Source organism: Prionailurus viverrinus, chromosome F1 (genome assembly GCF_022837055.1).
Source record: "Prionailurus viverrinus isolate Anna chromosome F1, UM_Priviv_1.0, whole genome shotgun sequence".
Classification (NCBI taxonomy): Eukaryota; Metazoa; Chordata; class Mammalia; order Carnivora; family Felidae; genus Prionailurus; species Prionailurus viverrinus.
The window spans coordinates 47,904,980-47,919,741 of NC_062577.1; positions in this window are offsets into that span (position 1 = coordinate 47,904,980).

Here is a 14,762-nt window from a genome sequence, read left to right on the forward strand (position 1 = left end):
TAAAATGATTCATTCCCCACAACTTTCCCTTAGATGTTTACATTTATACAGCATGAAGCAAAAGTAAAAGGCAAATGTCTTCTCTTCCTGGTCCACCCTACTCACTTAATAGTTTGTGTTATACCTTTAGATTTTCTTCTTTGTTTAATTAATTGTATATTTATAAATCTTAGTCCATGAATCATAACTTGTATTGTTTGTCCACAACCGTATCATGTCTATTGCAAACTAGTCTACGGGACTCGTAAGACCTTGCCTTTTCTGGTTTCAGTCCAGGTTCTTGGGGTAACACTGTGGCAAAATTCCAGTAAGACACATCCACTGCACCTTCCTGTTCTCATTCCCGACTGGTCTGCTGTTTTTCGTCCTTCAATCTGATGATAACACTGGATGCATGGGAGCCACTCTGTCTTCCTGCGCCATGCGGGGCCACAGCTAAACCCTGAGACCTAACACTGCCCTGTTCAGTACAGAAGGCATTCACCACTGATGTCTGTGGAGCACTTTAAATGTACCCAGTTGGATTTTAGCTGTGCTGCAGGTGTAAAATACATACCAGATTTTGAAGACTTAAATGAAAAGAAAAAAAGGTAAAAGATTTTATTAATAATTTTTAGACTGCTTGCTTCAATGATTATATTTGGTTATATTGGGTTCAATAAAATATGTTGTTAAAATTAATGTTCCTCATTTCTTTTTACAAAGTGTGGCCACTAAACTTTAAACTTTTCCAATGTGGTTCGTGTTGTATCTCCATTGCACAGCGCTACATTAGGCATTGTCTGTCTAAATGCCCCACACAGCTCCCCTCAGGATCTTGCTGCTTCCATAGACAGCTGATCTTAGGTCTCCTCTGCTGTCAGATTTCAACATCTTTCTGAGGATCTTGCTGTGTTTTCCTGGGGTGTTTAAGAGTTCAAGTATCAGGCAGACACAGAGATACATATCAGTGTTACCACGAACTTCTCTTTATGATCTGTTTATGATTTGGAGCAGTTGGGTGTGGGGAATGAAAAGTTTTTATGTTTCTCTTTATATAGTCTATTAGATTTTTTTTAACTAGATTTCTTTCCATAGTCAAAGTTGCCTAGGCTTTTGAAATTAAACAAACAAAAATACAGCTTTTTTTCATCTAAATTTTTGCTTTATGCTCTTTTTCCTACTTTGAGAATGATTATAATGAATGCAAAAAAGTATAATGGGAGACAGAAATAATAGCACAATAAATTAAAAGTTATTGTTTAGGGGCAGCTGGGAGGTTCAGTCGGTTGAGCATCTGACTTTGGCTCAGGTCATGATCCGATAGTTTGTGATTTCAAGCCCCACATTGGGCTCCCTGCTGACAGCACAGAGCCCACTTTGGTTCCTCTGTCCCCCCCATCTCTCTGCTCCTCCCTGGCTCACTCTGTCTCTCTCAAAAATAAATAAACTTTTTAAAAAAAGTTATTGTTAAAAAAATCATTAAGCACATTAATGTAAACAAAAATGACTAGTGAGGGAAAAAATAAGGATGTTTATAATAAAAAATCAACATCATTCCATAGTAACAACAAGGAAAAACTACAAAACACTGTAAATATTTCTACACGTATTTTCCCCCCAAATATCATTTCAAATACCATGGTATTCAATTAGCTCTTTTCCATTAATCATAAACTGTTGACATCTTCCTAAAGTCAACATCTATTTTTAGCTATTTTATTTTATAATATATAAATAACACCTTGTATGTTAGCATTATTGGGGGCAAAACACATTGTTTCCATTTATTACAATCAATCCAATAAATGTATTGTACAAACAGTATTGCATACATCCTTGAGTAGACCAAAAACATTATAAGAGGCTACACTGAACAATGTGACTTTGGATATATATAATGGAGTTGGAAAATGGATCCCAACTCTTTTTCATTCTTGAACTGGTTTATCCTCCCAGTAGTCTCTGTTCTAAATGTTTTGTCAGGAATGGACTTACAAAATGTGTGTTAGTTACTAGGGATATACCTATACATACTGCCACTGTTTGGAAATCTTAGCCAAGCACAAGTCTCAGAAATTTCTTCATCAATATTTAAGCCAGAATTGACACTTACTACCAGGTGGCACATGTCAAATCAAAGCTGTGACTCAGATGGATTCGGATTAGGTAGCTCCATCACTGGAACTATTGGTCAGCTTGCTGGACATGTTTATTGTGGTCATTTCATTAACCACACAATTAAGCCACTCCTTGCCATTGACATTTCTGGAAACTATTTATTGTGATAGAATAGAGTGTCACTATATTTCTAGAAGACATATTTGTAGAAATGAAATTGTACTGTACAATATTGTACACAATTAAATTTTGATAAATGACCAACTCCCAACTCTTCTCTAAATATGTGTATAAATATTATATTTGCTCACTAAACATTCTCCCTCCTTTTCTTCTGCACATAAGGATATTTATCAGCTTTCTTTACACTGACCAAGCCATGCCACTGAGTTCTGGCTAAGGGAATGTGCACAAAGGGAGTATGCATCATTTCCACAGATAATTCGCCTATACTTTTAATTCAAAAGGATTTCAAATCATGAGTAGTGTAGCTACAAGGTGAAGGAAGCTTGGGACAGGAACAACCATGGAAAAGGCTACATACTGATTGGATTTTGTATGGATTAAAAAATTGCCTTTATTAAACTGCAGAAATTTTGGAGTTGTTGTAGAAATTAGCCTTAGGGACCAACATTTGAATTTTTCATGGCATTTCATTGGCCTTCCCTATATCGTGTGACAGTAATTAAGCTGAAAACTTAGCTAGGAAAGCAAGTATCTGGCCATCTTAGCTTCTTTAGTGGAGATTGTACTGGTCTGCCTCCAACAAGACTTTTGGATTTAGACTATTTATCTGGAGAGAAGGAGAGAGAGAAAGAGAGAGAGGAAACTTAACTTTTAAATATTTTTAAAATGCCCAGTAATGTCAAGTGAAGCAATGACTTTACAAAGATCTAAAGAAAGAATCTTTTGGAAAGAGTAAACAATGATCCCAAGAGCTATAAGGTAAGACAATCTTACATGTTTAGGAATTAGGAGGCCAGGGTAATTAGAGTCTCGTAAATAAAGGAGAGAGTAGCAAGAACTGCCATCAGAAAATTAGAGAGAAGACATATCGTGTAGGGATATATAAGCCAAGAGAAAGATTTTGGACTTTATTCCCTCTTTCCTATATTCCACATTTTATTTGCTCATAAGTAACTTCTATAAACTTTTTTCCCTACTTTAAATCAAATAACCTTATTAGAATATTTTGAGTTTCATGAAATTTAATTTGATGGTTTGCATTACGTACTCCCAAATTTCTCTATGAATGTAACTTCCAAATGTTTCATATTTACTATAAATGTAGTAAGGTGCATGTAAATAGATGTAAATACTTGGCAATTTGACTCAAAATTTGTATTTCCCCACCATACCTTTCATTCATACACCTACGTCCACACACACACACTATAGATTGTGCATAAATGTATTATATATGTGAAATCATTGAAAACAAATGTAACATCCAAATAAATAATAGGAATGCCAACATATTTTATTACCCAGCCATCTTCCATTGAACATACATTATTAGTTCTTGGGATAAAGCCTGTTTGAAAAGCTGAACTATACCATTTTGGTGCAACCGACTTTAGATATCAGGCCTGTGGGTGCGAATGATGAAGTGTGTTATAAAAAGGATTTAGTAGGTTCCTGGGCAAAAGGATGACTGGCATTACAATGCACCAATATCACCTACCAGCTGTTCCACGCACTGCTATCCGAATGTACTGGGAGAAACATATCACCCGCAATACTGACAGGTGCTATAAGGCTAAGCTGCCCTTCACCAGTGAATAAAAATAAGCCACAGTGAAGATCAGAAAGTGAATTTAAGGAAGTATTTTTACAGAGAGCCTATGAAATTTATATTTGTTTAACCAGTAAAATTACAAAGACTTCAATCTATGTTGAATCCATAGGCTGAACGACTTCAATGGAACAAATATTTAAAATAATGTTGCTGTTGTATTTACTGACAGTATGCATTTATTTATTTTTTTTCCGAGAAACATTCAAAATAAATTTATATAGCAAAAAACTTTCCTTGTACTTTGGGTAAGTCTGAGCCACATAGCAGTTAGTCTTCCTGTATTAAAGTCAGTGTCCATGGGATACCAAGTATCTATGTTAAAAGTACTCTGTCTCCCATCCAAGTACTAACCAGGCCCGACCCTGCTTGGCTTCTGAGATCAGATGAGATCGGGTGCGTTCAGGGTGGTGCTAAGTGAAATTAGTAAGTCAGAGAAAGACAAAAATCAGATGACTTCACTCATATGAGGACTTTAAGAGACAAAACAGATGAACATAAGAGAAGGGAAACAAAAATAGTATAAAAACTGGGAGGGGGACAAAACAGAAGAGACTCATAAATATGGAAAACAAACTGAAGGTTACTGGAGAGGTTGTGTGTGGGAGGAGGGATGGTCTAAATGGGTAAGGGGCACTAACGAATCTATCTACTCCTGAAATCATTGTTTCACTAGGTGCTAACTAATTTGGATGTATATTTTAAAAAACAAAAAATTAAGTTAAAAAATAAATAAATCGATACAACCACTTAAAAAAAAGTATTCATATTGTTCAAATAAGAGTTTGGCAACACATGCTTAAAATGTTTACCTTCTCAAAAGAGTTTTATTTTTAGCTTAAAATTTTATAACTATATAATCATTATATTAGTGTGGAATGTGCATGTTAAATTTTGAGTTTCTCAGGGATTCTTAGGGAATATAAGGGTAGTGAAATAATAAGGAAGAGATTAGCACTAGTGTTAAAGGTCCCAGGCTTCATGTATTTCACAGAACTTAAAGAGAGCTTGAAATATTCTTCAACATTAAAAGAAAGCTATAAGATTGTCTTTAAGTAGTTTATTTATAACAGAACCAAATATTTTTCCCTTGAAAGTCAATATTCTCCAGAAAAGCAATAGATATTGGTAATTGTAATATTCATGGAATTGCTATGATAAATCACACAAATAAATGTAACAAAACAAATATAAACCCAGACAAGCAAGAATTTAAAACAAATATAGGCCAGGAGAAATACAACCTGTGAGAGACCTAAGAAGTGATATTTAACTATAATTTCAGAATTATAATTGCTAACATGAAATTTTATCAGGCATGTTTTCTATACTCCAAATTCAGGGACATACTAAATTTTTAAGAATTTCTTTACTGAAAACTCATTTCATTGTCATGAAACAAGACAAATGTGCTCTTTATTATCATTATGTATTAGATTATACTCATTTTTTGAAGTCAGTAAAATGTTTTAAAAATATACAGTACTGGGGCGCCTGGGTGGCGCAGTCGGTTAAGCGTCCGACTTCAGCCAGGTCACGATCTCGCGGTCCGGGAGTTCGAGCCCCGCGTCCGGCTCTGGGCTGATGGCTCAGAGCCTGGAGCCTGTTTCCGATTCTGTGTCTCCCTCTCTCTCTGCCCCTCCCCCGTTCATGCTCTGTCTCTCTCTATCCCAAAAATAAAATAAACGTGGAAAAAAAAATTAAAAAAAAAAATTTAAAAAAATTTAAAAAAAATATACAGTACTTACAGAGAGTGAGAAGAATAAAGTGTCACAATCTATATCCTAGAATCAGTAGTTTGATCGGTTTGAACTCCAGAGTCTGGAGGCTTAGCCAAGAGGCAGTTGAATCAAAGCCCATTTTCCTGAACAATGTCAAAGACAAAATGGTTAATCATGTTTACTATAAATTTTGAAGTTAAGACACAAAGAGCATATCTCAAATTGATGAATATAAAATCTTTACAAGAACATGGTGAGAAAGAATATCTTTTCATACAGTATGTTTTTCTAATTTTCATATAATGTTTGTATTGAAAGTGTATTAGTAAAAAAAAAATCCAATGCTCTTTGGAAACAAAAGGTAAGTATGATCTGGGTTTTATGTGTTTATTTGAATTGACCGAAGTATAACATGGTTTTATGTATGTAGATAATGAGAATGTTGTCCAACTTAAGGGAAGTTCTTTTTCACCAAAACCCAATTCGAATATATTTTTCTAATATAATTTTCAATTGAATCATTGTGAGGGATATCTACAGTTATAAATAAAATGTTTAAAATAATATAACATTTCTTATACAATTGCAATAAATATTACACAATGCAAAATATTTAAATTAAATAGTTCTTATTCACAACCCTAGTGGTTTTCTAGAGAACACATTTCATGGAAGCAAGTGAAGCAATTAATTGGTTTTTATTTATTAATCCACTTCAGATGTAATGAAAACATAACAGCAAATAAAATATATTTACACTTTAATCTATGATTAATGCTGATACTACTGTTGTGTTCAAAGTAGCCTCATATTTCTAACAAATGCATGAAAATATATAATAACAATTTAGATACAAGTCTAAATTAAATCACTAGAGACAAATAGAAGTAGTAAATTATTTTTCTTCCTTGATTCAATCAAAATTATTTATTGACCTCATACTGTGCTTCAGACCTTGGAATAAGTTTAAAATAAAGTGTTTATCTTAGCACTTTGAAAGTTTTATTGTGGCAATTTAAAAATAATCTCTCAACTAGGGATGCCTGGGTCTGTCTGTCAAGCATCAGACTCTTGATTTAAGCTCAGGTCATGATCGCAAGGTTCATAAGAATCCCCACAGGGTTTCATGAGATCAAGCCCCACGTTGGGCTCTGCATTGACAGCACAGAACCTGCTTGGGATACTCTCTCTCCCTCTCCCTGTTCCTCTCCATTGCTCTCATGCTCTCTATCTCTCTCTGTCTCTGTCTCTGTCTCTTTTTCAGAATAAATACAGTAATTTAAAACACTTAAAAAGTTAATCTCTTCACTATATTTTTTCAATATATAGACATGTTTTCAACTTGATCTGAATGTAACATTACAGCTTTGTTTTGTTTGTTTCAACAGTTTCAAAGTCACATTTGGAAAATCTTTAGTATTCTTATTTCTATTTTCTTTCAGCCATTTGTTTCAGAGAATTTTTTATTTATGTTCATACTAATGAGCTTACTCTTTAAAATAATTTGGTTGTGGCAAATTTTATATTCCACAGATTTCACTTATTTTAACTCTCCATCTCAGTGAGCTATAATGCATTTATACAGTTGTGCAGCCATCACCACAATCCAGATTTAGATCATTCCCTTCACTCCAAAATGATCCCTCGTCATCCTCTACCCAGGGGAATTAGAACCGACAAGAGCGAACATCCTTACTCTTTTCCCAGTCTAACAAGAAAGGCTTCCCACTTTCACCATTAAGTATGATGTTGGCTGTGTCTTTTTCATAGATGTTCCCTAGTAGGTTAATGAAAGTCCCTTCTATTCCTAGGTTGTTAATATATTTTTTAAATCATGAATGGATGTTAAGTATTATCAAATGCTTTTTGTACTTCTACTGAGTTCTTATGGGTTTTGTCTTTTATTCTTTTTCTATGGTGTCTTATGGGGTTTTGAATATCAAAACAACTTTGCATTCCTGGAATAAACACCATTTGTTCATGATACGTGATAATTTTTATATTTTGCTAAAATTCTAATATTTAATTAAAGGTCTTTTTCATTCACGTCCTGAGATATGCTGGTTGGACTTTCCTTCTCTTGTTATGTCTTTATCTGTTTGGTCAAGAGGGTAACATAAGCCTTATGAGATGTGTAAGGTTGTATTTTGGTTAAGAGGGTAACATAAGCCTTATGAGATGTGTAAGGTTGTATTTTGGTTAAGAGGGTAACATAAGCCTTAGGAGATGTGTAAGGATATATTTCCTCCTCCTCATCCATTATCTGTGTTTATATAGAATTCTTAGGCCTGGAAATTTCTTTGTGGGAAATTTTTTCTAGACTAAATCAATTTCTTTTTGTCATATGTGTTTAAGAAGACTTTCATTTATCTGGTAAATGTATGTGGATACTTTGTGTGTTTCTAGGAATTTGTCTACTTCATTATATTTGTTGGTATAAAGTTATTTATAGTAGTACCATTTAATCTTTTAAATGGTCCAGAATCTGTATTGATGAACTCTTTTTTATTCTTGATTTTGGTAATTTGGGTTTGTCTCTCTCTCTCTCTCTCACTCACTCTTTCTCTTATTCTCCATCTCTGTCCTCTCTCTATATCTCTTTCTTTTCCTGGCTGTCTAATTATTTATCAATTTTGTTCATCTTTTCAAATAACTAATATTGGTTTTATTGATGTTTTTCTATTTTATATTTTAACTCACTAATGTTTACTCTGACATTCCCCCCACTCCTTTCTATTTGTGTTGGATTTGATTTCCTCTTTATTTTCTAGATTCATATGAAAGAAGCTTAAGTTGGTAATTTGGATCTTCTTTTAAATGTAGGTGCCAAAAGTTGCAAATCTTCCTCTAAGCACTATTTTGCCCATATTCCGTATACATCAATACACTGTTATTTTTCATTTTCATTCAATTTAAAATGTTTTCTGATTTCCTTTGTGACTACCACTAGGTTATTTAGGATTGCATTATTTAATTCCCACATACTTGGAAATTTTCCAGAGTTCTTTCTGCTGCTGACTTCTGATTTAAACCTATTGAGATGGAAAAACATACTTTGCATAATTTTAATAATTTGAAATGCAATAAGATATGTTTCATAATTTACATTTGGTTTATCCTGGAGAACGTACCATATGCACTTGATAAGAAAACTGCATTCTGATGCAATTGGTTAGAGTTGCTGGTTGATAGACCTTTTTTTTTTTCCTTTCAGAATTTCAAATATGTTATTCCATTGCCTTTTTTTTCTCTGAGAAGCCAGCTGTTTTTAATCACATTGTTATTCTCTGTACATTAGGATTTATAGTCTTCTGCTGATTTCTCTTTGTTTTTGGCTTTCAGCTGTTTGACTATTATATGCCTTGGTGTGATTCTTTTCATGGTTTCTGAGCTCATTGCATCAGTAGATTAATGTGTTACATCAAATTTCAGAAGTTTTAAGCTATTATTTCATCAAGCAATTTTCTGTCATTTTTAATGTTTCTTCTTTTTCTGGTACTTAAATTAAATTTACATTGGAATGCTTGATTGATTCCATAGGTCTGCCACGGTCTTTTCATCATTCTTTAAACTTTTTTTTCTCTCTTCTTTGGATTGGACATTTTCCACTAATTTCAGGCTCATTGATCCTTTCTTCTGTCATTTTAGATCTGTGGTTAAATATAGCTGATTAATTTTCATTTAAATTACTGTATTTTTGATCTGCAGAATTCAATTTAATTCTTTTTTTACAGTTTGTATTTTCTGCTGAGTCTGCCTATATGTTGACTCATTGTTAACATAGTTTATTTACTCTATGATCATATTTGTAATAACTGCTTTAAAGTCTTTGTTTGCTAAATCAAACACCCAAAACCCCTCATGATCAGTTTCTTTTGAACTTTTTGTCGTGAAACATGGCTCATACTATGCTATTTCTTTCCATGTTTAGTAAGTTTTAGTTAGTTAAAAATTGAGTATTTTAGATAAAAATTGAGTATTTTAGATAACATACTTAAGCAATTCTGGATTTTTGAAAATATTTTTTTCTAAAGGTTGCTTTTTTTTTTTTGATTTTTTTTTTTTTTAACGTTTATTTATTTTTGGGACAGAGAGAGACAGAGCATGAACGGGGGAGGGGCAGAGAGAGAGGGAGACACAGAATTGGAAACAGGCTCCAGGCTCTGAGCCATCAGCCCAGAGCCCGACGCGGGGCTCGAACTCACAGACCGCGAGATCGTGACCTGGCTGAAGCCGGACGCTTAACCAACTGCGCCACCCAGGCGCCCCGGTTGCTTTTTTTTTTTAAAGTAACTTGCCTGAACTTAAACTAGAAACTGTTCCTACCATTGTGTTCACGTATTTACTTAACTACATAGATTTTTTTTTAAAACCTATTGTGATTATTTTTTAGCCTATCTATCTAAAAGTTGCTATCTTCATAGCTAATTAGTCGGCCAATGTTTTGGACAGGGCTTACAATTAAACATCTTAAGCACAGAAGTCTTCTACTGTCACTAATCAGTTTGTGAGCTAGCAAGACCCTCCAAATTGCACCCACCTCTCGATGTTTCCTTGGCTTTCATTCTTCATCATCTTCCTTAGGGTCTCATCTGCTCATGGACACCCGTCTGCCAGGAATGTATGGAGAGCTTTGCTCAGTCTCTACATAGCTGTCTCCTTTTTAGGATCTTCCTTTAAAGGTTCTGTCTAATCCATTGATGGCCATAAACTAGGACTGTAAACTTCAGTTAGCAAGTCCCTAGGTTTACTTCATCCTTTTCAAAATGACCCTACCACTTTTAGCTGGCAAAGCGGTGGACTTCCCATACCCAGTCCAAATGTGGCTTGCTTCCATCTGACGGGAAAGCTGCTTATTTTCATGGCCATCCTCATGCTGGAAAGAAAGCATTCTTAGAAAAGAGCTAGAAAGAGAGAGAGGAATGGTCCCAGACTCAGCATCATTCTTCTCCAAAACCTAACATTATTTTTATGAATAAAATGTTTCTCAATTTGTTGTTTGCCTTGAAAATTGGTCAATGTGCAATGCCACAAAATGATTGTTTTTTAAACTTTGTCCAGTTTTAGACAACTTTTCCAGAAGAAAGTCACCGACCTTTTCATACCACCAGTAATGAAAGCTATTCAGAACTGGCTGCTTTTGTCACTGTTTTAGGTTGACTATTACGGGGTAAAAAAGCCATAAGACTAAAACCAAATACAACTATTTTGTTTCTCCTTGAAACTTTATTAAAAGTCTCTGTGGAGACTTTGTAAAACTATTGAATTGGTTAATCAATTATCTATAGGTTCCTTCCTTTTGACTTCACAAACTGAAAAAAAGCAGCTACCAAAGTAGCAGTTTATAAATATATCTAAATAGCTCTTAACTCTGATAACATATCAAATAAATGGTGTGTTATCTATGAATTGAATATTTACATATATCACACTTCTAATCAAAATTATGTTAACCCTAAGTATTTGAATATGGCACAATTACATGCTACAGTTCTAATTAAATAATTGTTATTAAATATGTATAATTCAAAGAAATTATTTCTTTCTGAAAGTGAAAAACTGTTGCAGAATAAATTATAAATTGATGTAGCTATACATTATATATTATGCATAATTATCTGTTTTGGTCATGAAAAATAATCCTAAAACTTCAATAGGGAAAATATGAATATTAGTGATTGAATTTACTCACAATGTGTTACATCAAGTGATGTATAAACAGAAACCCCAAGGAAATGATAGGATATTCAAAGAGGAGAATCAGACTAAACATGAGCTGCCAAGTTCCCAGTAAGTGGCAAAACAAAGTCCCTAAATCAAAGATTCTTTTTTAAGTTACCATATTTGGGAGAATCACGACAAAGGAGGTTACATTTAATTGGAAGAAGATGTTGAACAGAGGTAACTCAGAGGCTACAGCTTTGCTCAAGTGAAGGAATAAGAGCCTTTTATGCTTTTTTTTTTAACGTTTATTTATTCTTGAGACAGAGAGAGACAGCATGAACAGGGGAGGGTCAGAGAGAGGGAGACACAGAATTTGAAACAGGCTCCAGGCTCTGAGCTGTCAGCACAGAGCCGGACGCGGGGCTCGAACTCATGGACTGCAAGATCACGACCTGAGCCGAAGTCGGATGCTTAACCGACTGAGCCACCCAGGCGCCCCAAAAAGAGCCTTTTTAAACAGTTTTAATGGAAAGAAGAATATAACTGTGATTCCTGATGGGCTAGAATTCAAGCAAGCTATAATATCCAGCAGGACAAAAAGAAGGAGAACACACATGTAAGGCAGAGAAATACTCACAAAATGTAGAACCAGGAGAGCATATTGCATGTCCCCAATATACCCCTGAGAGAACCCAATGCATGAGGAATTCAGTCACTGTGTTTTTTTTGTTTTATTTAAAATTCCAGTTAGTTAACAAACACTGTAATGTTAGTTTCTAGTGTACAATATAGTGATTCAACACTTCCATACGATACCCAGTGAAGTCACTGACTCTTAATTTAGATACATATTCATATGTGTTTTCTTTTTAAAAATCACATCCTAGATTGCTGTGTATTGATGAAGATTAACCATGAATGTTTTAAAAGTTATCTTTTCCCTACGGAAATGGATTTTCAGGAATTTTCCGAAGTAATTTGCAATATATATATATATATATATATATATATATATTTTAGTTTATGTTAGCATAGATATAACAGCTGCAAATAACAGCAACTCAAGAACAAGGGTCTAGAAACTCATTAGAAAAAAAAATAGAAGCATCTTTTTATGAATTACCTTAGACAAAAATGTCAGGTCATGCCCAAGTGGTGAAAAAAACCCTGTTAACTGGGTCCAAATATCCAACTAGATCACCTATTTATTATTACGCCCCTTCTGGGAGAAAATAAAAGACAATATAAAATGGTAGGAATAATTCTTAAGCAATCACTTACAATTAAGAGTAAACTGTCAGAAGTGTTAAAAATAGTAATTAAGAAAGAGGAATTTCAAAGCAGAGGGATAGTCTTAGAAATACAATAGACCACACAGAATAAGACCTATGTATGTGTCAAGACTTGAGAGTAGAGGCAGGCAAATCTCTAGAGATGGGAAAGATTTTTAAAATAAATGGTTCTGGGACTATTAGATATTCCTATAAACAAATTTATTGTAGATAACTTCCTCACAAAAATTATATATCAATTTTAGATAATAAAATACTCAAATGTGAAAGGCAACATTATATAACTTGTTAAAATATCTATAGAAATATCTATAGGAACTTGAGGTAGGCAAAGACTTCTCAAAAACTTCTCCAAAAGTACATACAAGAAAGAACAGACTTATAAACTACAGTAGAAATACATTTGTTTTTCTAAGAAAAGAATACCATAAAAAATAAATAAATAAAACAGGGGCACCTGGGTAGCTCAGTTGCTTAAGCGCCAGATTTCGGCTCAGGTCATGATCTCACAGTTCGTGGGTTTGAGTCCCCCCCCCCCCCCCCCCCGTTGGGCTCTGTGCTGAAAGCTCAGAGCCTGGAGCCTGCTTCAGATTCTGTGTCTCCCTCTCTCTCTGCCCCTCCCCCAATGGCAGTCTGTTTCTTGGTCTCTCAGAAGTAAATAAACGTTAAAAATTTTTTTGAAAAAGAAAAAGAGGATAATATCAATACATTAATAAATTGAAAGTCGGGGCGCCTGGGTGGCCGCAGTCGGTTAAGCCTCCGGCTTCACCCAGGTCACGATCTCGCGGTCCGTGAGTTCGAGCCCCGCGTCAGGCTCTGGGCTGATGGCTGAGAGCCTGGAGCCTGTTTCCGATTCTGTGTCTCCCTCTCTCTCTGCCCCTCCCCCTTTCATGCTCTGTCTCTCTCTGTCCCCCCAAAAAATAAATAAACGTTGAAAAAAATTAAAAATAAATAAATAAATAAATAAATTGAAAGTCACTGATATATTCATTGTTTCCTTTTCTTTTCCTAAGATAGAACTACCATTAGTTTTGGATTTTTGCTTTATTATTTCACTTTTCTTTTCCATTGTGATATATACATATATATGTATATCAAAATATATATTACATATTATCATATGTATACGTGTATTACATATTATAATGTAATATATATTTTAATATACATATATATGTATAATTTTTCTAGATATCATGATTTCAATTTAATTATTTTCATTACCTTATATATTTTGTCTTTGTCACCTACTACTTCAGAGAATTATGATTGTGGGATGTATTCATGCCTACATATGCATTTGTACAGTGCATTTATGCTGTATAGCATTCCATTTTCTAATATTCCACATTTATTTGTCAATTCTGTTATTGATGGACATATGGACTTTTTCAGTATTTTGATATTATAAACCAGTGGCTATGAATTTTCTGGTATGTGCTACACATTTACAGAATTTTCTCTATGGTATAGACTTATCTGGCATTGTCAGAGTGTGGGGTACACACATAATATATAATTTATGTACATGAACCATGAGATCATGACCTGAGCCAAAGTCTGACACTTAATGACTGAGCCACCCAGGTGCACCAATATTTTCCTAACTCTTAAGATGATGAGTATGTGATTGTGTTTATTGTTGAACTATTTTCCACATATTATTTTATTGAGAATATTTATGGCAACATACATGAATGGGGAGGATAAAATGAGAAAGTAAAGAAATGATTTGATGGATTTAATTTTTACAACAATAAATCTAAAATATCTTGGGGTAGGGACATCTGGGGGGCTCAGTTGGCTAAACATTCAACTGATGCTGTCAGTGCAGAGCCTGTTTGGCATTTTCTCTCTCCCCCTCTCTCTGACCCTTCCTGACTTGTGCACTTTAAATAAAAATAAATAAATAAATAAATAAATAAATAAATAAATAAAATATCTTGGGGTATTCAATTGTTCTATACAAAACCACGTGTCTACTTCACTCTGAGAAACATTGGCCGATGTTTTTTCCTTTCCAGCATTTAGCATCCTTCACCTCCCAGACAAGATAGGGCTCTATTTTACCTTTAGGCTGGCACCATAACTCTTTTGACCACATCTTGGGGTTACCTGTACTGTTTGGTACTCTTTTACCACAGTGGCTAGCAAAGCCTCTGACTTTGATGCCTCCATACACCTTGATTC